At 44.0% G+C, this 27,044-nt stretch overlaps 1 protein-coding gene across 3 annotated transcripts in view; it reads right to left on the bottom strand.

Annotated features, from left to right (window-relative positions):
- The window catches only part of FHIT (fragile histidine triad diadenosine triphosphatase), a 1,046,096-nt gene that overhangs the window by 834,776 nt on the left and 184,276 nt on the right, over nt 1-27,044 (bottom strand). The window contains exon 1 of one of the 3 annotated variants that reach the window (XM_077925100.1): nt 15,113-15,206. The exons of the other annotated variants lie outside the window; for them this stretch is intronic. The gene's annotated coding sequence lies outside the window, so the exon portion shown is untranslated. Of the gene's footprint in view, nt 1-15,112; nt 15,207-27,044 lie in introns of those variants that run through there. 3 annotated transcript variants of the gene reach the window in all.

The following is a 27,044-nucleotide window of genomic DNA, read 5'->3' as shown; positions in this document are numbered from 1 at the left end:
AACAGGGCTTTCTTGGCAGTGGCACCCTCCCTGTGGAACACCCTTCCTTCAGATGTCAAGGAGATAAAGAACTATACTTTTAGAAGACATCTGAAGGCAACCCTGCATCGGGAAGTTTATAATGTTTAATGTTCTATTATGTTTCTATATATGCTGTAAGCTGCCCAGAGTGGCTGGGGAAACCCAGCCAGATGGGTGGGTTATAAATAATAAAAATTATTATTATTATTATTATTATTATTATTATTATTACTATTACATTGTCATTACATTATTTCACACCAGTCATCTCAGTGCAAAGAAAACACAATGCAAATGGTTGTGGAGGAACATAATCAATTACTTATTGCTTGCATACTGAAAGCAGCAGCAGCAAATTCTGTTCCAGAAATGGGATGAATAAGCAAACATCAGCAATTTCCTCACCTGCTTCTGTTTTCATTGGGATTCTCTGACATCCCTACCCCCAATCCTACTTTGCGAGTCTATTCCACACTTTCCCATCCACTGTCTACGAAGATCCCCTAATCCCTGCTTCCTTCTCTTCCCAACCATTGCTACACGTCACAACAGAAGCAATGTACCCAAAACTACCACAAGTGGCCAAAATCACAACCACCTCTGACAATGCCCAGTGGAGACTGTACCTCATAAATCAACTTTGATTGAGTTACTAGATCCAGCAGTCAATTGCTATTTGCCTAAATCAGCGTAATTCCCAGGATTTCTTTTGGTCCTGTGACAATGTTGCAGAACTTGGATTTTTGATTTCCGTGAAACCAATAAGCTTGCTTATAAATGCCTTTATGTAGTCCTCTATTTATATACTAGCCAGAAACATTATTGGTTTCTCTTACAGGAGACCTTGAGTTTAAAGATTTAAGTGCCACTGTATAAGTTTCCCAAGTGTGCAGTCCCTCCCAAAAGTAAATTACCTTCTCCTTCCTTGGCTGTGGCTAAGAGAAGCACCGGCACCAATATTAATCAACCAGGGTCCTTAACTATATTTTGAAGACACGGTGCCAGCATGCCTCATAGTTAAATCAAAAGTTGGAAATTCATTTCATGCAGGAAAAGTAGAGAGCTCTCCCCCACTCCCAACCTATTCTCCCTATGGCGTGTCCATTGTTCCTTAAGATGTTTCTACTAGAAGTAAAGACAACAGTCCTATTCACACAATACAGTGGTATCTCAGGTTACATACGCTTCAGGTTACATACTTCGCTAACCCAGAAATAGTGCTTCAGGTTAAGAACTTTGCTTCAGGTTGAGAACAGAAATTGTGCTCTGGCGGCGCGGCAGCAGCAGGAGGCCCCATTAGCTAAAGTGGTGCTTCAGGTTAAGAACAGTTTCAGGTTAAGTACGGACCTCCGGAACGAATTAAGTACTTAACCCGAGGTACCACTGTATAGGTGTAGACACGAATGCAAGGAGCAAGGAGGCCGTTCCCATTCATGCTACATCATGTGCTACATCAATGGATTTGGATAGGAGTGCAGGAAGCTGAATCTGGTCCATCTGGCTTAGTATTGTTGACAACGGCAGAAGCTCTCTGTTTGTTCCGTGTCCAGGTCCAAATGGTTTCCCCCTTGTCCTGGGCTTTCTCCGCATGGGTCTGAGCAGTTTTACCTTTGCCCTGCTGTCTTACCCAGGAAAATCTGCTCCTTAGCGCTAAATCAAAACAAACAGCAACTCACGGTAAACGCGACTGCCTTCTGTTCTGATTCAGCACTATTCCCAGGGGAAAAGTGGGCCAAACCAAGGTGTGGAATGGATAAGCCCTAAGTTTTCAGTCAGGAGTTCGTTCCCAGCCCTACCTGGAGATTCCAGGGAGAGAATCTAGGATTCAAAGGAATCCATGCAATGAATGTTCTCTGCCACTGACCCCAAAGCCTCTTCCTCTAAAATGTCAAGGCTGGCAATCCGTCCCTCACCCCCATCTGCCACGCGCATTGAGATTCACATCAAACATGATTATAACAAGGTAGTAATAAGATTCAGGAACGTGGATATTTACATATATCTGTGCTCTTGTGGAATTTCCCCCCACTGGTTTAATCCCACCTTTCTATAAAACTTGGCTTTCTAGGGCAAAAGCAAGAAAGCTACAGTTAGAGTGCAACATACACAAATCTGCTCAAGCCTACATTCCACTGAATTCAATTAAGTGGGTATAGGATTGCAGCTGGAGATTTTATTCATTATGAAAGCAGGTGTGTATTTCATCTAAAAATCATACCCCTCTGCCTTTCTGCCTAAACTGAGTAACAAACAGGTAGTGAAGGGTTGGGACTCAGTTCTAGGTTCAAATCCCAACTCAGCCTAGCCTACCTCACAGCGTTGATGTGAGAATAAAGCGAGGACGAAGATGTAGACTACCTTGAGCTCTTGGGTGGAAGGGTGAAATTCAGGCTGAGCAAGACAGCCCCCCCCCCAAAAAAAAGCACTGTGCATGATAAAGAAGAAAAAACTGCCTTTCAGTCACCCATTATCTGAATTTATGTAGGAAATGCTTTTTAAAAAAGATTTTAAAATCCAGAACCACTCAAACTATGACTTGATATCATAACGACTTCTTTGACATTGAAATGTGTGACTTGTTTTAAGACTGCGTTAATTGTCAAAAGCAAATGACAGGTGTCAGTCCCTAGAGAAATGGCACTTCATGCATTTTAAAAGGTAGCATGAGTTAGGCAAAGCAATAGTGAGGGTATTTTCCATGTATTTTTTTTATTTAAAAAAAAATTCAGAATAATCATCAGTTTGTTTTCCACCGACGTGCTATATCACCCGCAGTTCTTTCGTGAGATTGTTACTGGTTTTAGCTCTGAAAATCCACAGATTCCACATTTTGATGGTGATTTGTGATGGCCAGCTGAGGATGTCATAGCAGACACTCTCCAAGAAGCCATACTGAAAAGTACAGGGGAAAGATTGACAGAGAGTGATAGGGAGTTGTGTAGTGATTAAGAGCGGTAGACTCGTAATCTGGTGAACCGGGTTCCATTCCCCGCTCCTCCACATGCAGCTGCTGGGTGACCTTGGGCCAGTCACACTTCTTTGAAGTCTCTCAGCCCCACTCACCTCACAGAGTGTTTGTTGTGGGGGAGAAAGAGAAAGGAGAATGTTAGCCGCTTTGAGACTCCTTAAGGGGAGTGAAAGGCGGGATATCAAATCTAAACTCTTCTAGATATTGTACTGTGAATTAGGAAGAGAAGGAAACTGCCTATAGGAGCAATGGGGGAATCTCAATTCCATGGATCTAATTAGGCCCTCCCAGCCATTTCAGCCATGTAATGTCCACCATCATATATCCATCCATAAACTGAAGTGGTCACCCCATGCCCTTTCAAAATAGCACTCAATGTTGGCCAAGTGCAACATATACGTTTGCCTGCATCTGTATTCCCTTGAAGGATACATGGTAAAGAATAGGGTAATCAGGCTTGCCTCCAGAAAGGTCCACTCTGCCCAATGTTCAGTGGACATGCCCCTCTTCCTTGACCGGGGTTCGTTCCTGCCAGCCCATGTTGTTGATGGTGGCAGCTCTCAGCAGAGCTCCAAAACAGATGCCAGGGGTGAGGTTTGCATCTTTAACATGGCAGTGCTGGTATATTTGAGGATATGACCTGTAGCTCTTCTCAGTGCCACTGCTGGGCCACCCCATCAGTCCCTGTGTGGCCAAGGGCCTGGCAGCAACACCGCACACTCCAGGCACATTCAAAACTTGTCAGCAACTCTGTCTTAATAGTCATTCCAGCCTTGATGTGCCCATGTGGCTGGCTGGCTGTTGTAGCAGCAGCCGCGGCAGTTGCGGCAGGAATGGTGGTGGACCTAACCATAGTGATGCTTACTGAGCCCCAGCACCTGCCCCCAATATGTCATGTGATGATGTCAGATTATATTTAGGCCATGTTTGGAAGTGCATGCAGAAAATCACAGCATGGCTGTTACTTGGTCTCAGCAAATGAATACTAATTCTAAAATATGTTATGGTAGTACTATGGTACCAACAAACTTAGTTGGTCTCTAAGGAGCTACTGGACAATTTTTTAATTTTTTTGTGTATGGTAGATATACAGATAGAACCTTCAACTCCTTTACCACCTATCACATAAATTGAAGGTTGCTAGGAGGGTAGGCTACTTCCATACTGATTGCTGGGATAACCTCTTCTATTTATATCAGAGATCTGGCAAAGGCAATAAAATCCAGCAATTGTAATTCTCAGTAATTCCTGTAAGCGAGGAACCATCATTGTTGTCGCCCTTAACATTGAAAGCTAAACATTAATATACAGCTCAGTTTGAGAAGACGTACTAAGAGTCCTTTTGCATCGCAAAAAGTCACAGACGGTTGCATATCTTGGTTCCACAGTAAACCCACCTGGAGAGAAAGAGGTCAGCTTGCTGCAATGTGTGATGTGATGAGACAGGGGAAAACTCATGAATTAATATTGTTGCTTACAAATAACTGCTCTGCAAGGTCACAGCTCCCTCTTCTAGGCTCACTCCAGCAAGAGGAGGAAACCTGCAGTTACAGGATGAGAGCAAAGTTCCCAGAAGCCAAAGGGGGATTGGAATATGATTATATGGGCAAGCATAAACAGTCCAGCATTAGAAACAAAGGTGAAAACGGTGACACCGAGCAAGACAACCTGGTGTTTTCAAAGTAACCTTGAACAGAACAATAGATTAAAGTCAAAAGGGACAAAAAGGCCCAAACCCTCGATACTGAAGGGGACAAGTATTGCTTCTCTCATGCAGCGAGTGTGGAAGCCTCATACAAACAGAAAGGATGAATTGAGAGAAGTGAAGGATAAAGATCACATTTTAATTAATAACTTGTTCATTAAAACCCCCAGAAAGGTCATTAGATCATTCCAGCAAGCAGCACAACAGATAGGGAATTAAAGGCACATGTTTTGAATATATCTGTTATTGATCACTGTAGTCACTCTATTAATTCCAAACTAAACACTAGCAACTACAATTTAGATGTCTGGAATTAAATCTTCTCGCTTATCGGTACAGAAGATACTATTAACCTTGATATTTCAAGGGCCATTCTACTATGAACGGCTGGATTGGAAGAAACCTAACCTCTTGCTCAAGATCCCAGATCTATATATATATATTTGCAGTCTTATCAGTTTGCTTCCAAGAGAAAGCCTCTGCTTCCTTTTTCATGACTGCTAAAATTGCAAGAGCAAACACACAGAAGCAAACAGCATATTCACTGTTGCAGCCCAAACCTAATTATCCATTAAAATCCTCTCTAGCAGCCATCACTAAACCCACCTACAAGGATTACCTAGTGAGTAAGGACGGAGGGAAAATTTGATTCACCCATAAACCTAATTTGGATCAAATCTTGTGGCTCTTATCAATTGGTTATACTCTTCAATAGTATAGTATCAGCCTTAAAGAAATCTGCAATGCTTTTGTTGTTGCTGCTGCTATTCCTGGGAGATTTTAAGGGCAACAACAGCCATAAAAATTATTTCATTTACATTGTACCTTGGTGATTTATTTAATTGCTGTAAACTATTCTGGGATCCAATCTGAGCTCAAACATGGAGTATAACTATAATAATAAGCAATAAATATAGTTATACACACACACACACACACACACACACACAATCAATACTTTCAAATACCAAACTATTTAATATTATAAATTACATTTCCGTCCTACGCTTCCACCTAACATCTCAGGGTAGCATACATGGTCCCATCATTTTATCCTCATAACATCCCTATGAGGTACAGCAGATTAAGCTGAGAGGTAGTGAGCAACATGTCTCAGTGAAGCTATGAGCCAGTATCTCTCCAGGAGCAATCCACCATTTTAACCACTATCAGGCATTGTGTTAATTATTGATAATTTTGGACATATACACCCCAATTCATTTCTGTTCTATTTCAAGGTGTGTGTTTTTAGGTGTTACTGTTTATGCAAGAGGACTACACAACCATGATCATCTCCACCCCATCTAACCATATCCAGAAGCAGGGCCAACCCAGGATATTTTGGCACCTGAGAGGGACTCCAAAATGGCACCTTCCTCCCTGCCAGGGAAGAAGGGATGAGAGATGAGGGCAGAAGGAATAAGATCTACATCAGGAACAATGGGGGAAGAAAGATCGACATCGAGATCTGCTGCCCCTATGGATCCTGCCGCCCGAGGCAGTCACCTCACCTTGTCTCGTGGGTGTGCTGGAGCATCGTGGGGAGGGGAGGTTGTGTTCTGTCAGCAGCGCCCTCCCCTTTCTTGGGCAAACCCAGTGCCTGGACATCTAAACACTCTTCGCGCAAGATGTTAGAAGTAGTTAACAGTCTTGACCAAAAAACGAGTAAGAAACTTAGCAGAATGCATGTGCTGCTTTTCATGACAAGTGCTTATTAAATTGTATTATTCCAATGGATAGAATATTGTGTTGCTGTTTTCCCTGAAGTTGTTCCCATTTGCATAACTTATGCATGCCGCGAAATGAATACAGCCTTTTGTGCCTTGAACTCAGCTAATACAGCTTGCCATTTTTACCTTTCTAAGATATGAGTAATGCGGTCTGAATGCCCAGAGGCTTCCCATAATGCATGCATATGATTTATTATTTCTGTGTTTGTTTCCCACCCACCCCCTCTCTCATACACATGGACGCATTAAATAAAGATTAATAAGACCTTTCCGGGCACCATCATCAGTACTGCAAATGACAGACGTCATGCTGATGGGGCTCGCATCCCATCAAACGACCCGACTTGTACAACAAAAACCCCCACGTGCACACACACACACACAAAATGGACTGAGTGCGTTTCAAATCAAACAATGCCTTGGAGCACATCACATTTAAGAAGGAAAGTTTTAAGAATCTTTTAAGAATGATGGCTGGAAAATAGATCTTGTGCCCCAGCTCTTTATTATAGTGCCAGCACAAGTCATTCTAACACGATATGCAATATGGAGGACTTCCAAAGGTTTTGCACCATCCGGGGACTCTTTAAATTCAGGACGAGAGTATAGAATAGAATGCCTTGCCACATATGAACCATTCAGCTCTCCCCTTGGCTCACGGCTCCATTCTAATGGTCCATTCAAGCCCTCTGCTACCAGGTGGAGTCCTCTGCATCAGGAGACGGGGAACCTGTGATCCTCCAGATGTTACCAGATGTCAACATCCATCCGTCCCAAGCAGTATAGCCAATGGTGAAGGATGGGGTCCGTTGGGGTCCACCAACATCTGGAGTACCAAAAGATCCCCATCCCTGTTCTGCCTAACGGGGAAAGGCCCCAGTCCACAGAAATGTGTTCCTTGGGGAAAGAAGGCATTCAAAGAAGTAGAAGAGGAGGAGGAGGAGGAGGAGGAGGAGGAGGAGGAGTTTGGACTTGATATCCTGCCTTTCACTCCCCTTAAGGAGTCTCAAAGCGGCTAACATTCTCCTTTCCCTTCCTCCCCCTCAACAAACACTCTGTGAGGTGAGTGAGGCTGAGAGACTTCAGAGAAGTGTGACTGGCCCAAGGTCACCCAGCAGCTGCATGTGGGGGAGCGGGGAATCGAACCCGGTTCACCAGATTACGAGACTACCGCTCTTAACGACTACACCACACTGGCTGAACCTACCATCCAATTCCCCACAGTATTTCACAAGACCGTTAATTGCAATTACATTTGCAAAGGGGGCAACTGAGGTTGAAATACACAAACTTGGTGAGTCCATGGATGATTTATTATTATTATTATTATTATTATTATTATTATTATTATTATTAATTACATTTATACCTCTCTTTTTTTTAGCAGCTCAGAAGAGCACACATCACAGTCTCCACCAGCTATTTTATCTTAACAACAGGTCTGAAAGGTAGGCTAGGCTGAGAGCAGGTGCCTGGTACAAAATCACCTGGTAAGCTTCATGGCATAAGTGGGAATTTGAACCTGGGTTATATCTCCCCCTTCCCACCGCAAGCCTGTTCAAAACTCTTAAGTGAGTAATGGCCATACAAATAATGCTCTTTTTAGAAACGACAAGCAGCCTCCACCCATCTTGGATGGTGGCTAAGGCCTTTTAGGTGAGCTCCTCTCATATCAAAGCGTAAGTCATTTTAGGATTATCTTTAGGTACAAGAGATGCCAGCATGAAAAAGAAGCACTGGAAATATGAATATATAACAATAAGGGAATGTTTGCTTGCATCAATTTTATGGCTGTGAAAGCCATTAAAATTTGAAAGGGAGAAGTCAACGTAGGATGATAGCAGGCAGCTTACAAACAAATGCCTTTTCTGAATGCACCGCTGAATAATTATGTTTATTAAGTTAATCTGGGTTTTTTGCTATTGTTTAAATTATTCTAATTAACAATAACAATGAAAATGAGGACGTTCTTTTAATATAATTCAGGGCATGCTTTAGAATTCTGATTTCCACCCACCCACCCTGTTAGATTTTCAAGGAAAATGTATGAAGTGGCTACATGCTTGAAAGCAGACTCAGTAGGGCAACATGTTTCTGAAACCATGTACAGGGGTGGGGTTAGGCCTGTCTTTTGCACTGTGGCTGGAAAAAGTGCACACATATGAACACATATGGCACATATGAACTCCCAGATACCATGATTACTAGAAAGTTCTGGATACTTTTGGTCTTCTACTTCTTCTTTGGCGATCACTCGTAGCCGAGTAAGATTGTCTTCCATGACACGGTCTTAACAGTAAGTCTGTAAGTGACTGTGGAGGCCAATTCTGGATCCACACATCAGTGGGGCCATAGGTTTCCGGGTGGGAGTTGATCACAGTGAGGGTTTGCCAAGCATGCCTCCTCTTAACATGTTTCTCCCTTTCGTCCTGAGTTCGTCTTCAAAGTCCATGGTAAAGGCTTTGGTAAAGCCTTTGGTAAAGGCTGTTCTCCAATTGGAGCGCTCAAAGGCCAGTGTTTCCCAGTTGTCAATGTTTATACTACATTTTTTTAGATTTGCCTTGAAAGAGTCTTTAAACCTCTTTTGTTGACCACCAGCATGACGCTTTCTATTTTTAAGTTCGGAATAGAGTACAGTGGTACCTCACAAGACGAATGCCTCGCAAGACAAAAAACTCGCTAGACGAAAGGGTTTTTTGTTTTTTGAGCTGCTTCGCAAGACGATTTTCCCTATGGGCTTGCTTCGCAAGACGGAAAAGTCTTGCAAGTTTGTTTCCTTTTTCTTAACACCGTTAATACAGTTGCGACTTGACTTCGAGGAGCAACTCATAGTGTGGTAGCCTTTTTTGAGGTTTTTAAAGACTTTGGTGATTTTTGAAGCTTTTCCAAAACTTTCCCGACACCGTGCTTCGCAAGACGAAAAAAATCGCAAGACGACAAAACTCGCGGAATGAATTAATTTCGTTTTGCGAGGCACCACTGTAGTTGCTTTTTAAGACGATAATCAGGCATCTGAAACAGCATGACCAGTCCAATGAAGTTGATGTTGAAGAATCATTGGTTCAACACTAGTGATCTTTGCTTCTTCCAGTACAGTGGCATGAGTTCGCCTGTCTTCCCAAGTGATGTGTAAAATTTTTCGGAGATACCGTTGATGGAATCTTTTGAGGAGTTGGAGACTGGCTTTATAAGTGGTCCATGTTTCACAAGCATACAGTAAGGTTTCGTAGTGCAGGGTGAGTCTGAGGCCCCGTGGAACATGTGTACTATGTATTCACGGGGCCTCTTTTAAAGGCCTCACCCTGTACAATGGTTTTGCAAGCAAGCATTTTGGTCTCCCCACGAATGTCCCGGTCCTCAAACACTCTTCACTTCAATTGGGAGAAAGCTGCAATTGCAGAGCACAGGCGATCAATGTCGGCCCTTGTGGAAAGATAACTGCCTAGATAGAAGTGATCGACACTTTCCAATATTACACAATTGAGTTGAATTTGTGGTGCTACAGAGGGGTTGTTTTGTGCTTCTTGGTGCAGCACTTTGGCTTTTTGGATGTTGAGTGATAGACCAAGCTTTTTGTAAGCTTCTGCAAATATATTTAGGATGGTTTGGAGGTCATTCTCTGAGTGTGCACACACTCCGTTGTCATCAGCATACTGACACTCTACGATGGAAGTTATGGTAACCTTACTCTATGCTTTCAGCCTACTCAGATTAAAGAGCTTTCCATCTCTTCGATATAGGATTTCTACTCCAGTGGTCAGTTTCCCTTCGACAAAGTGTAGGATCATGGCAATGAAAATAATAAATTGAGTTGGGGCAGTAACACAGCCCTGTTTAACACCTGATCCCACTGTGAATGGTTCATTTTGAGAGCCATTGTTATCTGCGATTGTTGCTGTCATATTATCATGGAGGAGCCGAAGGATGTTCACAAATTTATCTGGGAAGCCAATTTTCAGAAGGATAGTCCATAGGGCATTATGCTTTACAGTGTTGAGGCCTTAGTATGTCAATAAACGCCATATACAGTGGTACCTCGGGTTAAGAACTTAATTCATTTTGGAGATCCATTCTTAACCTGAAACTGTTCTTAACCTGAAGCACCACTTTAGCTAATGGGGCCTCCCACTGCTGCCGTGCCGCCAGAGCACGATTTCTGTTCTCATCCTGAAGCAAAGTTCTTAACCCGAGGTACTATTTCTGGGTTAGCGGAGTCTGTAACCTGAAGTGTATGCAACCCGAGGTACCACTGTACAGGGGTTGGTTTTGCTCTGAATACTTTAGCACCTAACTGTCAGCATTAGTGTATGAAATTTCATTCATAAAAGAGGCAGCATGGGTCAAGCATAGATCTAGCTAAGCTATAATTATCCTGTAGGGCTTCCCTCAACTCCTTCTATTTGAATTTCAGGGAGCACACACTTCTAGTGGTAGAAACATCTGTCCATGCTTGCTGCTGAATGCAAGCTCCATTTCCTATTATATATTATGCATTCCTGCCACTGATTCAATGCCTTAATTTTAAAAAGTTCTCCTCTCCATACCTTCTCTACGCAGATGCATTTACCTTCATAATGTAAGGTGTAACCCCCAGTGTCGCAATGGCTCAGTGTGTCTGGCTGTGGTGGTTCAAGCCCTCTCTAGAACTTCTGGACATCTAATGCAGCTGAATGTTGGAGAATCCAGAAAAACGGAAAGTACTTCTTCACGGACTAAACTACCCAACTCACTCCCATGGGGGGCAGTGATGGCCAGCAGTTTGGATGGCTTCAAAAGAGGGCTGGACAAACGCATGGAGGACAAGGTGATCAGTGGCTACTAGCTATGTTCTGCCTGCATGATCAGAGGCTTCTGGATGCAAGTTCCTTGAAATATACTTGGAGTCAAGAGTGGATTTCATGCTTTTTATTCAGCTCATAGTGGTGAGGAGGAATGGAAGTTCCCCCAGAATGTCTGCTTTATATACATTATTTACACGATGGGCTGCACGTGATTGGCTAATTCCGGGATTCTCCTGTAGGCCAATCAGGTTGCAGATTCACTTCCACCTGGAGCTGGATTGGGTGGCTCCTGTGGACCAATCAGACTGCTGCATTCTGGATCCTATTGTTCTAGGACCAATGAGCCTGCTGCATTCTGAATTCTATTGTTCTAGGACCAATCAGCCTGGTGCATTCTGGATCCTATTCAACTCAGTACATAACATTCTTGGAAGCCACAGGAGGGGAGTGTGCTTGAACCCTGCTTGCAAGTTTTCATAGGCATGTGGCTGGGCCACTATGAGAACAGGATGCTGGACATAGATGCCAACTCCCTGGGGCCCTGGGTGCCCAAGAGCGCACAAAATTCCCCATGAAGGGACCAGGCACCCACAAATTTCGGGGCCAGGGCCATGCACGCCGAATGGCACCCACAGCCCTGGGCACCACGGTCGCAGGGCCAAGTTGGCACTCCTGGTGATGGAATAGATACAGAACTAGCCCAAGATGTTTTGCTGCCATCCTCCTATGGTTCAGAAGGTGACTGCACTGAGAGCTGACTCTAACGTCGATGCTGGCAACAGGTTCACCGCACCTGCCAGCACACCTGAGGGCTGCTGGTTAGTTTAGGGGGTGTCGTGCAGGTCCCCCAGTATACCCACTCCCCAATTAAGGAGAACAGCCTCTGACACCTGAGGGGGCTTCCTCCCTCTGCTGAATGGCCATGTCAGCCCTGACCAGATGAGCCATGGGCCTGGTCCAGCAGGCTCATCTTATCTTCTTGTGGCTTCCAGATGTGAGCAACTATGACAGGCTCATCTTATCTTCTTGTGGCTTCCAGATGTGAGCAACTATGACAAAGCCAAGCTCCTGCAGCTGCTTCTGTCACTTCCACTGGCAAAGCATGAGATTCCAGCCTTCTGTGTGGAGCAGCATTTTGAATTAATGTAGCAAAAAGGAGGATTCAAATAAGTGGAGAAAGGAAATCATATGATTTGGTATTGCGGATGTCATCGAAAAGCACCCTTCTGTACAGCTCCTACCAGGCAACCTTCCTGATATAAAATAGGAAAATAGCAGAAGCAAAAGACATGCTCCCTTTGGAATTAGACCCAAACCCTTAAGATTTTTTAAAGCAGAGTAAAAAGAAATTCTCCACTTCACATTACATCTATCCTTGTTTAACCACTTTTTTATGCTGCACTATGTTAACCATAATAGGGAGCACTTAGAATATAAAGCTAAAAACCAAAGCATTGCAGGACTGCTAAACATTACAACAGTGGCCTAATGGCTAAACTAGGCAGAGATTTCCAACAGAGGACAGGAATAAAGATTGGGATTCATTGTATATTTTGACAATGGCTGGCCCACACTTTTTTCCCCTTTCTTTTTTTACTTCTTCTTATCATCCCCAGATAAAGCAATGGTCAGATCTATTTTAAAATGACACCAGGAAACAGGGGAAGGAAACATATAGCTTGTATTGCGAGAAGTGAGAATGGGCTTTTTCCAACAACAAAAGCCCAGCTCTGTGATGTTCCCATACAGGAAGCAAGGACTGGCAAAGACCAGCTTTCTCCATCATCAGAGACCCAAGTCATGTGTCCTTTCACCTCCACCACAATGGCCTTTGTGGCGTTTCACTGGGGCCTCCTGCTCGGCACAGATGCAACCTTGAACGCAAGCCAAAAACCTGAATATCTGAAACGAGCCTCAGCGTTAAAAGACCTGATGCCTTCTGCTCTCTGGTTTTGGTCGTAAAGGATGGGAGCCAACAACCCACATTTCATAGTGAGGCTCACTTCATGCATGCAAAAGAGAGTTTTCTCAGATTAAGACTTGGCAGGAAACTCTGAGATTTTATCCTTAGGCAGGAAATCCATCCTTACTCAAGAAACATTCAAAGGGCTGTAACACACATTACATCTGGGTGGTGTTCGTACTCAAGTGAATGTGTGGTAAACCTGCAGTAGTTGCAATATGTCCCACATCTCCTAGCTCTATATTACTTACACTGAGTGGCAGTGGACCTCCAGGGTTTCAGACAAAGAATACTCATAGTCTAAGGTTACCAGACATCCCCGTTTCCTGGGGTCAGTCCCTGGATTTACAAATCAGTCCCCTGACAAAATCTATCTACAGTGGTACCTCAGGTTAAGTACTTAATTCGTTCCAGAGGTCCGTTCTTAACCTGAAACTGTTCTTAACCTGAAGCACCACTTTAGCTAATGGGGCCTCCTGCTGCTGCCGCACCGCAGGAGCACGATTTCTGTTCTCATCCTGAAGCAAAGTTCTTAACCTGAAGCACTATTTCTGGGTTAGCGGAGTCTGTAACCTGAAGCGTATGTAACCTGAAGCGTATGTAACCCGAGGTACCACTGTATTTAGTAGGAAATTGAAAAATATCCCCGGATTCATTGAAAAAAAATCTGGTAACCTTATCCCAGTCCTATCCAAAGACACCACAGACTGAACCTTTTGTTACATTTCTCCTAATAATCATTATTAATTTTCCTTACAGACCACCCATTGCTTTTTACAGGCAACTCCCCATTTATGCTCGTTCAAGGCATGTGAGACCACGCACATGCGAATCACCACAAATCCAGAAGTGGCACAAAAGGGACAAAAATGGCACTAAAAAGAATGCAAAAACAGCAGAAAATGGTACAAAAACCACGTCTATCAGTCATGTGAGCCTTTGCAAGTACAATCCTAGGAGCCTTTGCATCGACCTTTGAGGCCTGTGAAGAGCTGGTGTTTAAGAAAGGATGTTTGGAGGGAGCAACGGTGGTGTCTGCAGGCTTCTTCAATTGTGTTCCCAATATAGGCGATTTCATTTAAACATCTGATGCCTCTAAATGTAACCCCTGTGTAAATGGGGAGTTGCCTGTACATATCATTCCAAGGCAATTGTTCCTCATCTATTTCATAGATACACAAAAATTATATAGTCCTGTGAGTTTTCATGTGTGTGGTAAATACCAGCTGCCATCATATGGGAGCCCAGGCACAAGTCATACCTCTACATGAAACTAATATGGTCTTACGTTGACGTGGCAAATCAAATTCAAATATCCTCCCCACATAAGGCAATGAGATTTAGCCTAGGAACTACCCCCTGCTATCTAACTGAAATAAATAGAGCAGAAGCACCATGGATTATAAGCTACAAGTTCAAGCAGCTGAGCAGGCTACAGACAAGGGAGGTTTAAGGCTGAGGTAGTCAGGAGCTTGGACAAAGAAGGCAGGTCACAAGAGGCAAAAAGCTAAACACTGCACCAGAAGCACCAACTGGTTTCCTCAATAAAAGTGAATCGGGAAGAACCTGTTTTGATCTCCAGTTTTCTCTGATCTCTTCTAAAGGTCTGAGCAGCTCTTTTGGAATCTGTGCAAGACTGTGCTCTGGACTTACTTGGTAAATGTATGTTTGGTGGTTCTGCTGAAGGGGAAATTTTCTCTGGGTGGCATGCACCTGGGATGTTGAATGGGTTTGATAAGGCACCCTTTCTCTATAGAATCATTGAATTGCAGAGCTGGAAAGGGCTGCAAAGGTCATCTACCCCCAACCCCCTGCAATGCAGGAATCTTTCACCCAATGTGGGGCTCAAACCCACAAACCTGGGATGTAGAGTCTCATGCTCCACATGAAACATTTTCTTCCTCTGCTGATGGGAATGGTGGATTTCTTAGAATCACTACATACCTAGATTGAAGATGTTGTTGCAAACTTCTGGTGCACCACTGCAATTTCCATGAGCATCTCCTTCCAGACAGTCCCTCTGGATGTGCCACGCGTGACAAGGAGCCTCTGGTATATGCAATCTTGGGGGGGGGGGGGGATGGCTCGTAACAGTCGTCGCCCAAGCAGCCTTTTGCTTACCAAGTCAAGCACACTAATAAAAAAGCAATATTACCATTTTACTTAGATGGAAAGGTTTGCCAAAGTGGTTTCCTACTTGAAGTTAGTCAACTGGCCATTAACCAAAACAGCGAAGGACCTGGAAGCCCCAAAGTAAATATTATTTGGGTGTCTTGAAAACTGTGACTCAGTGGCGTAGCGTGGGTTGTCAGCACCCGGGGCAAGGCAAGTAATTTGCGCCCGCTAACCCGTGGATTTGCACCCCCTAACCCATGGATTTGCGCACCCTAACCCTAATCCCCAGATGTTGCGCCCGGTGCGGCCGGCCCCCCCCTGCACCCCCCACGCTACACCACTGCTGTGACTCCAATCCACAGTGCTTTCCCTGACACTAAGTACATACAGATATGGGTGTCTAAACAACCCCTGAAACTAGGCACTCTTCCTAGAAGGCACAGGTCCAAGAGGTCTTGTCTTTGCCCTGCTGCTTTCTCCTGGAAAACCCATTCTTTAGTGATAAATCAGAACAAATGCCAATCCATGGAATCGCTCCTAATAAATATATTGTTGAAATTCAGCACTAAACTGCAGATTTTCCCTGGGGAGAGTAATGGGGCAAACAGAGCTGTAGGTGAGCCCTAGCAGTGAAGGAAGTATTCCATCCTGACAGGATTTTCAAAGGAGGGGGTGTTATTATTGGTAGGTAGTCAACACAAGCTCAGTATTCCGAACCTTGGCATTGTATCTCAGTTCAGCATCCCATAAGTAAGATGTGGGCCTAGCTACCTGTATCAGAGGAAAGGATTATGAGAATTTTGTTGCTCCTATTCTCTTTTGTGATAATAAACTTGCCTAAACTGTCAAGGGAGTTGGGGAACAAATGAGTTAAATCAATAAAGAAAAGTGTGTGCTTGCAATGATTTCATTTCACTGGTCAATGTACAGTGGAAACAAGAAAAAGGAGACCTTTTTAAGGAAAACATAATCTGTGTTTGATCTAGTTGAGAAGTCTTGGTGTCAGCATTTTAAATATCACAACAAAATGCTGATAGTCATTATGTTAATGTGGAGGTGAGGGATGGGAGAACAAGAAGTCACACTAAATAGGCCAAATTTGTTTTGTGTTTTCATGGTGGCAAAGACTTGGCAACAGAACCTTCAAACGGGGAAAATAATATCATGTTACTGGGTCATACAATCACTGCAATAAGAACCAGATAAGGAACTGATCTTCAGAATTATTTGCAAAACAAAAAATACCTGTAATACATTGGTGGGGAGCATATAAAGGAACTAAATCCTGGGACTGTGTCTTATGGAGAGATTTTAGGACCAGGAATATAATGAGCAAAATATAATCAAATTAAAATAAATTGCTTAAGGTATCAGTCTGTCTTTCCTGGTTTACCTGGCCAGGAAAAGTCTTTAGGGCTGTCTGCACTTAACATGAGACAAATGCTGAGAAAGTGAATACCGTATTTTTTGCACCATAACACTCACTTTTTTCCTCCTAGAAAGTAAGGGGAAATGTCTGTGCGTGTTATGGAGGGAATGCCTACGGGTGGCATGCCTACGGATTTTCCTCCTCTAAAAACTACGTGCGTGTTATGGTCGGGTGCGTGTTATAGAGCGAAAAATACGGTAATTAGAGGTGACTTGTACCACCAATGATAGAAACTTTTGCAAATGATTTCTAGGGCTGAGCCTAAACAGATTCCTCCCCCCACTTTTGCAGCCTTGTTCACAGTTGACAGACAGAGGCCTCCAGTTTTGTAGGTTTTAGATCTTAACCGTAATAACTCACAAGTCATGCTCATTTCAGTGAGGTTAGTGGGCAGTGTTATGGGTCTGGGATAGCAGGACCCACCCCCAATTTTCTCTGCATTCAGTGAAGGGTTAGAATTTGAGCAAAGTCATAAATTCATGAATGAAGCAAGGGCTGGAAATAATTCTTGGCTAGCTTCCTCATGAGGTCAGGCTGGCAACAGCTCATGTGGGGTCATTGAAGAAATAAAAGGATGGCAATGGCCTGGCTTGTTTGATAATGGCAAGCCATTGGCAAAACTAAGACCCTGTGCTCTGTAGCTTTTGGGGTAGGGTAGCAGTGGCTTGATGTAAGCAACTGGGGGAGGGGGCAGGGGCAGAGCAAGGTGGGGGTGGACCCCCGGGTGTCAATACCGAGGGGGAGGACATTTGGCGTGCCACCCACCCGCAACTCTCGCCTACCCCAAGCCGTCGGGGGAAAGTGAGACAGTTGCGCCACTTTTCGCCGCTTCGTTTTGACAGCTCCGCACTCCCGGGCTGCTGGAGGAGGCAGGCAGGCAGGCAAGGAGAGGACAGGAAGTAGGCAGGTGAGCAAACAAGCGGAGGGTGGAGGGAAGGAGAGAAGCAGAAGCTCTCTCAACTCAGGACCCAAACCCAAACCCTGCAACCCTAAAAAAAGCTCAACAACTGGTAATGACAATGGGTAAATCACAGCAAGTCTTTTTATACTGTGAGTAGATCTCTTGGGTCCCTGCGACGGGGTGAGCTCCCATTCCTCAGTCCCTGCTCCTGCCAACCTAGCAGTTCGAAAGCACGTCAAAGTGCAAGTAGATAAATAGACACCACTCTGGCGGGAATGTAAACGGCATTTTCGTGTGCTGCTCTGGTTCGCCAGAAGCGGCTTAGTCATGCTGGCCACATGACCCGGTAGCTGTACGCCGGCTCCCTCGGCCAGTAAAGCGAGATGAGCACCACAAACCCAGAGTCGGTCACGACTGGACCTAACGGTCAGGGGTCCCTTTACCTTTACTAGATCTCTTGGGAGTCCAACAAGATTTCAATGGGGGGGGGTGACAATAACTTTTCTGCACCGGGTACCACCTGACCTTGCTACGCCACTGGGACGGGGATGTGTTTTGCAATGAGCTTGAGAAACAGAGGTTACCGGCGGAGGGAGTGTAGGATGCAGAAGGGAAGGAGTTGCTTCCTGCAAGTTCTGCTAGGAATGAGAATGAGGAAATGGGCAGAACACCATGGAGCGACTGAAGAGAAGAAGCCTGGCTGACTGGCCGGAGCAGGCTGTTAAAGAGAGACGAGATGGTGCTTAGGGTGTCTCGGAATCCAATGCTGTGCTGCTGGGAAGGACAAGCCCCTCTTGAAATGTGAACACTGCAAACTCTCTCCATAAAACTCAGGTGCCAACATGTGTGAATAAATCGTATTTCTTAAAGACTCTGCCGTGCCTCATTCCAAAGGAACAAAAACCCTGGTTAAGTGCCAAGACCTCTGGAATCTCACACCGCTCAGCAGAGATTGGGGTGGCCGGTAAAAGGCAAGTCAGCATGCTTAGGATTTCAGACTGCATCTCTCATGTTCTCCATTCTTCTGCAGCTACACAGACCACACTGACCGAGAGAGGGGCGAAAAGCCACTGCTTTATAAATGGGATATATCTGGGCAGCTGTTAGAAAGGAGGAATTCAGACACAAAGTCTGCAGTGAGCATTGCAGGGTGGGCTCTCGGCTGCCCTGGCACTTGACAGCATCAGGAAATCAGTGATGGGGATGAGGGGGAAGAGTCCTAACCTCAGTTGCGTGTCAGCACATTTATGCATAAAAAAAAAAAAGATTATATCTGATACACTTCTGTCATCAGGCACATAAAAATATATTATCTGGCTTACAGTTGGCAGGACTATATATTCACAACAAAAAGGTTTACGCTAACAAACTTTACTGTGCATGTGTGTGTGTGTGTGTGTGTGTGTGTGTGAGAGAGAGAGAGAGAGAGAGAGAGAGAGAGAACTCTGTAAGCCACTACGAAAAGGTAAGTGAATCTATTTTCCCCCTTCTATTCATTATGAGGAAACTTGCAAGTATTCTTAAGCTAAAGCCTGTAAATTCTACCTCCCTTAGAAAGCTTCTTTTAAAAAAAAAAGTCACAGAGAGGCACTGCTAGCATGCAACTTGTAAATTTTACTCAGCTCTGCAGGAAATTGGCTCCTATTATGTTGGCGTCCCTGAATGTGTCAAACACTTGTTTATTACAGCAGTGCTGTACTCATTGAGTTTTCCTCCAAAAGGCTGAAATCAGTAAGCTGTGGCTTACCGGTTCTTCTTAGTGCTGACTTCCCCACTTTTTCCTATTAAAAAATATGCAATGAATATTTCTCAATAACCCCTACTGCTTTCATCTATAATAAGAGACAGAAATAATTCAAAAATGCTGCCTGGAGGCCTTAAAGTATCGTCGGAGCTGCCCCTCGGTTTATTTTTCCCACTGTAAAGAATTATGCAAGAAGTCCAGAATATGTCAGACTCTGTTCCCATGCAAATCAATGGTAGTGTGAGTCTTCAGAGACCAACAGCAGAACACTCCATTGCTCATACTGATAAAAGCTCAACCTTGAAGATCTTATAGCAGGCGATGGGGAAGCTGTGGTGTACCAGATGTTGTTGGACACCAGTTCCCTTTAGCCCTCAGCCAGCACTGCCCATTATCGGGAATGATGGGAGTTATGGTGCTATAAAAGTGCAAGTAGAAAAATAGGTACCGCTCTGGTGGGAAGGTAAACGGCGTTTCCGTGCGCTGCTCTGGTTCGCCAGAAGTGGCTTAGTCATGCTGGCCCGGAAGCTGTACGCCGGCTCCCTCGGCCAGTAAAGTGAGATGAGCGCCACCACCCCAGAGTCGTCCACCTGCAGAGAATAATAATGCTGCAGAGAAGGTGATCCTAAGGACCTCCATATGTTAGGTAAAGGTCGATCACCTTCTCTGCAGCATTATTATTATTATTATTATTATTATTATTATTATTATTATTACTACTACTACTACTATTATTATTATGTCAGCAAATCTCAAGGCAGATTCAAAACAGATCACAGTATCAGGCATAGGGTGAGTCCTAAAACACACATCTCAAGTTTCAGATGCCAGGGTAAATGGTTTGTTTATCTTCAGCATTCACCGAAAGTTATATAGTGAAGAAGCCAGACACACTTCTGCGGGGAGGGAATTACACAATTTAGGCGTTGTCCCACAGTATGCCCTCCCCCAGGCCAGCTACCCCCAAGCTTCTGAGGATAGTGGAACTACACTCTTAACATCTGGGAGATTTTGTAGGGCAAAAGGCAGTCTTTCAGATATTTGGGGCTTTAAACACCAGTGTGTTTACCTTAAATTACTCCCAGAAACCAACTGACAGCTGTTTCAGAACAAGGGTTATATGAGTTAGTAATCTGTGAGTAATCTTCCAGGGCAACCCCACAGGACTAGTTACAACCATCTAAAAGACAGCAGCAACAGCAACAACAACAACAACAACAACAACAACAACAACAACAACAACAACAACAACAACAAACCAGTTTTAAAACTTACGTTTAAAAATTATGGGAAGTTTAATGCTTGTGAATGCATCAGAAGGGTGGAGCAGAAATTCTCAAATAAATAAAATAATAAACATGGTACTTGTATGTTTTGCCTCGTGGGGCAAAGCTCAAAACCTGCAGGACTGCTTCAAGAAATCTTTCATTTCTCTGTGTCCAGCTTGGATGCTGCCAGCCCAGAACACTAGTTCCTCCTCTCTTTCTTCAATTCTTTCTGCAACGGTTCCCTGATGCTTCCAGACTTCATTCTTGCCCACATCCAGATGGGAAAATTCCTTCAAGTTCCCAGGATGTTCGCTAATTTCTCACTGCTGCCCTTTTCCAGGACAGGACCCTTCTTCAAACCAGTGAAAACCCAGTCCTGGGATCCAGGTCCTAGCACTCTTTGTGCAATTATCAAGCATTTTCTTTCTTTCTTTCTACCTGGCTGATAACTTATGGCTTGGGCATTCTAGTGAGTAATTTGAAGCCTTGGTATTTTCCACCAGCTCCCCTTTATCAAATCTTCAGGCTGAAGGGGATGTTGAATATCCAGCAATATTTAGGTAGGTAATGCAAGTTATACACTTTCGAAATATGAAGGCCAGCTAACTGCAGTGAGGCAAAATTTCAAACCGTGGAATAGATAAGGAGGTGCAAACATAACCTTAAAAAATGCAATAATGTTTCTGAACTGCAAAAAAAAAGGGTGCTATTTCAAGGATAAAAATCAACAGTAAGAAAAGTTCTGCAGCGTAGCAGATTAAGGTTTCACACACAGCAGAAAAGACAAATGGTGTGAGCAGGCACAATGCAGCTGCGAAGCATCTTTCATATTAATATATAGAGCAAAGAGCCAAAACAAGAGAGAAGGCTCCACGTTGGTTTCCTTTGTTAAAGCTCATGAGAAGCACTTCACATAAGACTCACCTTTCTCGTTTCCATCAGATGGAGGAGGTAGAGAGGGACAGGGCCTGGGGTGTGTGTTGTTCACAGTGTGAGCCAGTGTGGTGTAGTGGTTAAGAGCGGTGGACTCGTAATCTGGTGAACCGGGTTCGTATCCCCGCTCCTCCACATGCAGCTGCTGGGTGACCTTGGGCTAGTCACACTTCTCCGAAGTCTCAGCCCCACTCACCTCACAGTTTGTTGTGGGGGAGGAAGGGAAAGGAGAATGTTAGCCGCTTTGAGACTCCTTCGGGTAGTGATAAAGCGGGATATCAAATCCAAACTCTTCTCTTCTTCTTCTTCTCCTTCTTCTTCTCCTTCTTCTTCTTCTTCTTCTTCTCCTCCTCCTCCTCCACTATTCTGTGAGCCCAACTAGATCCATTATTTCTGTAAGCAACCCCAGTGAGTCGTCCTCTTCTATGCAGAGAACACAAGACAGGCCAATCCCCTCTGCAGAAGCCTGCAACTTATGGACAAAACTAAACATGAAATGCAAGGTGGGGGGAACAGATGAGAGGAAGCAATCCCAGCCACCTGGGAAAATTACAGTATATTTCTAAGTGTAAGCAAGAATAGGCGGGGGGGGGAGCAAGTAAGGGAAACAATTACCTTTGAAAGAAACAATGAATGGATGCACTGCAGAACTTTACTCATCTTCATCTCAGGTGCCAGTGTTTATTAAATTATAAGCTACTAAAAAGCCCCCTTTGAAAATGTCATTTTTCCCCTCTTTGGCAGAGAAATAAGAAAAGTAATAAAGACGCATTGGCGATGCACAGCTGTGTAAAAACACAGAATAAATTAAAAGATCCTGTTTACAAGAACTGATGGATGGCCCAGAAGTGAAGGCAATGCCTGAAAATGTCAGAAACCTGATTAAAACGCAGCAGCATTTGATCTTCAGGCTGAACACAGAACTCATATCTTTCATACTCTCCTTACTGCACAGGAGCGAAATCCAGTTAATCCAATTGTTTTGCAGAGGAAATGGCATTGGTGCAGTTACCCGGTGTTGCCTTTGGTTCCTAACAAAGCGTGATTATGCAACGATGGCTATATGTCTATAATTCTGTGCCATTCAGCATTATGGTAACAGAGCTGCCCCTAATGTCAATATCCAAGCTACTTTCCCATGGCCAAATCCAGCCATTCAGAAGACAGGGCCTCCAAGCTCATTTGGGGCAGATGGCCCTTAAAGTATTCTGGATCCAGGTTGTTTCAGGGTTTGAAGACCACACACCATAACAAAAGGTTGTGTGGCCATGTTCCTATAGGCTGTAGGAAAAATTAACGTAGCATCAAAATCCTGGTACAGTTATGTGCCCAGAACACTGCTTACCTTTGTTTTTGGGTTATAAAAAGGAACAAGCATCATTTATAGCTTAAAAAAAATACGGAGAGCTCTCAGCATATGGCTCAGCATGTATGCCCCTTTTTTCTGGTGCTTAACTCTGATTCCAATAGATGCTATACAACAAAATATATACCAAGTCGAGGCAGGTTCCTGAATGAAAAAGGTCTTTAATTCCTTGGTGCATGTTGCCTAAAAGTATGAGCAGAGAGAGCTCAATAACAGTGCGCCCATTGTTTGGTCACTAAAGAAGAGCTACCAGTCCATGGCAGCCTCAGCACAGAAAATACATTTGATATTCAGTATCTCTACTCGCCGACCACTTTATCATGCCAAAACACAGTGCAATAATTGTAATTTAATAATACAGACTGCAGAACCCAGTAACAGTTGAAAACTAGAGAAAACAAATGAGCTTTCCACTCCAAGCCAGATGTCAAGTTCCTCTGAATCCGGCTGTCTCTAGGCACGCACTGATAATAAATAGAAATGAATGGATATTTTTATTAAGGTATAGTGGGTCAGCCTCAAATGCTGAGGCCCTGAAAATGAGAAACTAGAGAGCATTCAAAAAGTGGACATGGCACATTAATTCACAACAGAGACTGCAGACAACAGAGAAACATCTGCATTTTCAACATATGCAGAATAAGGCAAGCTCCACAGTTTTTCAGTGAATCAGCTTGCAAGCTTTAACAGGCGCTGGAAAGGGGTGACCTGACTGCAAAAAGGACTGACTACCTTGTCAACAATGGCTGAGGTCTACAAAATTACTAACTGCGTAGCATTAGCAGCAGGGGACTGTAAACTTAAGATGGAGTGCATTATGCCTGCTCAAGGTGCTTGGATAGCCTTACTTATGGATGTATTGAAAAGAATTATATCCTGTCTTTCAGCTTTAGAGATTTCAAATTCAGTTTGCATTCAACTATACAGCGCCTTCACATTTAAGGAAGCTGTTTATTTTTACAAGTTTTCTACTTGTATGATTTTTAAACCACCCATCATCAAGGACAGGGGTCAGCAAACTTTTTCTGCAGGGGGGGCGGTTCACTGTCCCTCAGAACTTGTGGCGGGCTGGAGAGCGTGTGTGCGCATGCACACACACACCTTCCCTCCCTCCTTCCCTCAGAGATACCTCCACTCACCACGTTCAGATGGAGCAGACTGGGCTGGGCTGGGCTGGGGAGGGGCGCCCTGCCGGCATTGGGTCTCGGCTTGCACTGAGGGGCCGCAGCCACCCCGCCGGGAAGGGCCCCTACTGTGTCCATGACTGTGCTGCTAATGTGCCACCGCCAAGCAGCACAGAGGAGTCCTCCTCCTCCTATTTCTCCTCCTCCTTCTTCCTCACAGGCTCTCTGCTCCCACTTCTTCCCACCCCTTCATTCCTCCTCCCTTCTTGGAGCTAGACATCAACAAGGCGCCCGGCCCTGCGCCTCGCCCCAGTTGGAGCAGCGAGTCTCAGGAAGGGTCCCCCATTGGCCGCCAGCTCGCATCAAGCCGGCCAATGGAATGGAGGCCTGGGGTTGCTAAGGCTTTGGATTGGCCAGCGTCGTGGAAGTCTGAGCAACCTCAGAGCATGTCCAGGGGGGAAATCGCAAAAAAAAAAAAAATGGCGCCTGAAGAAAAAAATGGTGATCGAGCCGATCCAAGCGGCGATTGCAGAACCATTCATGGGCTAATAAGAACTATTTATGAGCCAATAAGAACTAAGCTCCTCCTCTTGATCCCGTCCACCATCACATCTAAGGAAGACTGTTTGAAATCGCTTCTTGTGGACGCAAATCCCCAAATTTCACGTGGGGTGGCAATCTTTATAGTGCAGGCTTTGAAACTCAGGGCTACTCTGACTGGGTAATGTGTCCTAGACCTGGACCTGTTTTAATTCTTTTTATTACCTTTTTAACCTAATGTGCCGAGCCTATTTTGGGCCATTATATGCTTTATATACATCCGCATTTTAGATTCCCGGCGCTGGCAACTAAATCTTTACATTATTGTCTTAGGGTAATTTAAATGTCATAACGCCAGTAATATCGCTTTGAATTTTGTTTGGTTGCTTGTCTCTAGCTTTTTTGTCTTATCCTGCTATGGCTGTATGCTAATGCAATAAAGGTTTGATTGATTGATACCATGGGCCAGATCCAGAGGGCAATTGGGCTGGATCCGGCCTGAAGGCCGTAGTTTGCCGACCCCTGATCAAGGAGATCCCAAAGAAGTTTGTACTTGTATACAATTAAAACATCGAAATGCATAATTAAAACATTGGAATATAAAATGTAAAACCAAACAGAAGTTCAGACTACCAATTTTGGGATGAAGACTCTAACTAGGGAACTCTGCTAGTCCCCAACTCTACATAGTCTCCAACCTTGATTGCCCACCTAAGAACCTGCTCCCAAGGCCCATGGATACATTCAGATCTGGAAACAACTTGCCCTGTCCTACAGAACAGGGGTGGGAAACTGTGTTCCTTCTGATGTTCTTGGATGATAATTCCCATTGGCCATGCTAGCTGGCTCTGATGGGTCAGGAGGACCCATTCACACAGATATTTTTGGCAGAGTGAGATTTCTCTAATAATGGTGCATGAGAATGATGCTTTCATGGGAACCTTAGGCAAACATTCTCAGGAATGGAGTGAAAAAAACAGTAATCTGAAATTAGGCTTGCCTTCCAAGGAATATTAGCACCTGTTTCTTATGCCTGATCAATTTCCCCAGCACAGTTCTGAGGTCATCCCATAACAGGGATAACGTCTGAATGGTCAGTGGGTGGGATCCTGTAGCATTTCCCAAGGCTAGGCAGAGATGCATAGGAGTTCTGGATGAGAAGGCTGAACACCTCCCAATCCATGCTTTTCAAATGTTAAAATATTATTTGTCTCCAAGAAAGGGGGAGGGGGGAGAATCCCACCTAGAATTAAAAGTAACCCTGTGAATTCAATCACTCTTCCCTTTCGAGAAAAATGCCTCCAAGGAGGCCATTTTTCCTGACCTTTGTATGTTTATGCATCGTCATCCATTATGTAAAAATAGAACCTCATAAATTAAAAATGCAGCGTGTCAGAGAAATATTAGTTTTTGAATATTATGCTGTAGACTTGCTATGTGTCTAATTACACTGTAGACACGCTCTGTTTTTCTGAGAAATCATTTCTTCTTTTGTCAAGTTAAGCTATTATCCATTCCAAATCTGATGCCTGGCTGCCAAAGAGTTGGTAGCTTGTATTAAACAATTTCCATTTACTTCACATTAAGTCAGTCACATAAAAAGCTTTGGCTTCCCTCTTTCTGAATAGCTTCGTGAAAAGCTAAACGTGTCTTCCCCTCTTCCCTCTCTCCCTCCCCCTGTTGAAAACCGATTTAAGGAGAATCTTGACAGATAACACAATGCCAAGTTTTATCACTTTTGAAACTAGTAATGAAATGTCATTGGAAACGCCTCATTAAAAAATGTGAAATATACTTTGCATCTTCCCAGTTGGGAGTCAATAACCACACTGTGAAAGGCACTTTTGAAGATGTATAATATATCCAGTTTAAGTCACATTTCTGAATAAAACACAGGTGCTGAACAAGCTTGTGGATGGCAACCGTATTTTATCTTTACACCATAGTCAAGAACTGATTTAACTACTCAAGAATTCAGCTAATGGCATTAATTTGCTAACTGGATACATTATTTGTGTGAGTAGGGGAAATATTTTTCCTGCACATCCCACTCTTCCAAACACACTTTAAGGTGAATTATTAAAACAGTTGGAAGTGAGAGCTGGACCATAAAGAAGGCTGATCGCTGAAGAATTCATGCTTTTGAATTATGGTGCTGGAGGAGACTCTTGAGAGTCCCATGGACTGCAAGAAGATCAAACCTCTCCATTCTGAAGGAAATCAGCCCTGAGTGCTCACTAGAAGGACAGATCCTGAAGCTGAGGCTCTAATATTTTGGCCACCTCATGAGAAGAGAAGACTCCCTGGAAAAGACCCTGATGTTGGGAAAGATGGAAGGCACAAGGAGAAGGGGACAACAGAGGACGAGATGGTTGGATAGTGTTCTCGAAGCTACCAGCATGAGTTTGACTAAACTGCAGGAGGCAGTGGAAGACAGAAGTGCCTGGCGTGCTCTG

The sequence above is a fragment of the Podarcis muralis genome, chromosome 2 (assembly GCF_964188315.1).
Source record: "Podarcis muralis chromosome 2, rPodMur119.hap1.1, whole genome shotgun sequence".
Taxonomy (NCBI): domain Eukaryota; kingdom Metazoa; phylum Chordata; class Lepidosauria; order Squamata; family Lacertidae; genus Podarcis; species Podarcis muralis.
This window is presented reverse-complemented; position numbering and strand designations above follow the sequence as displayed.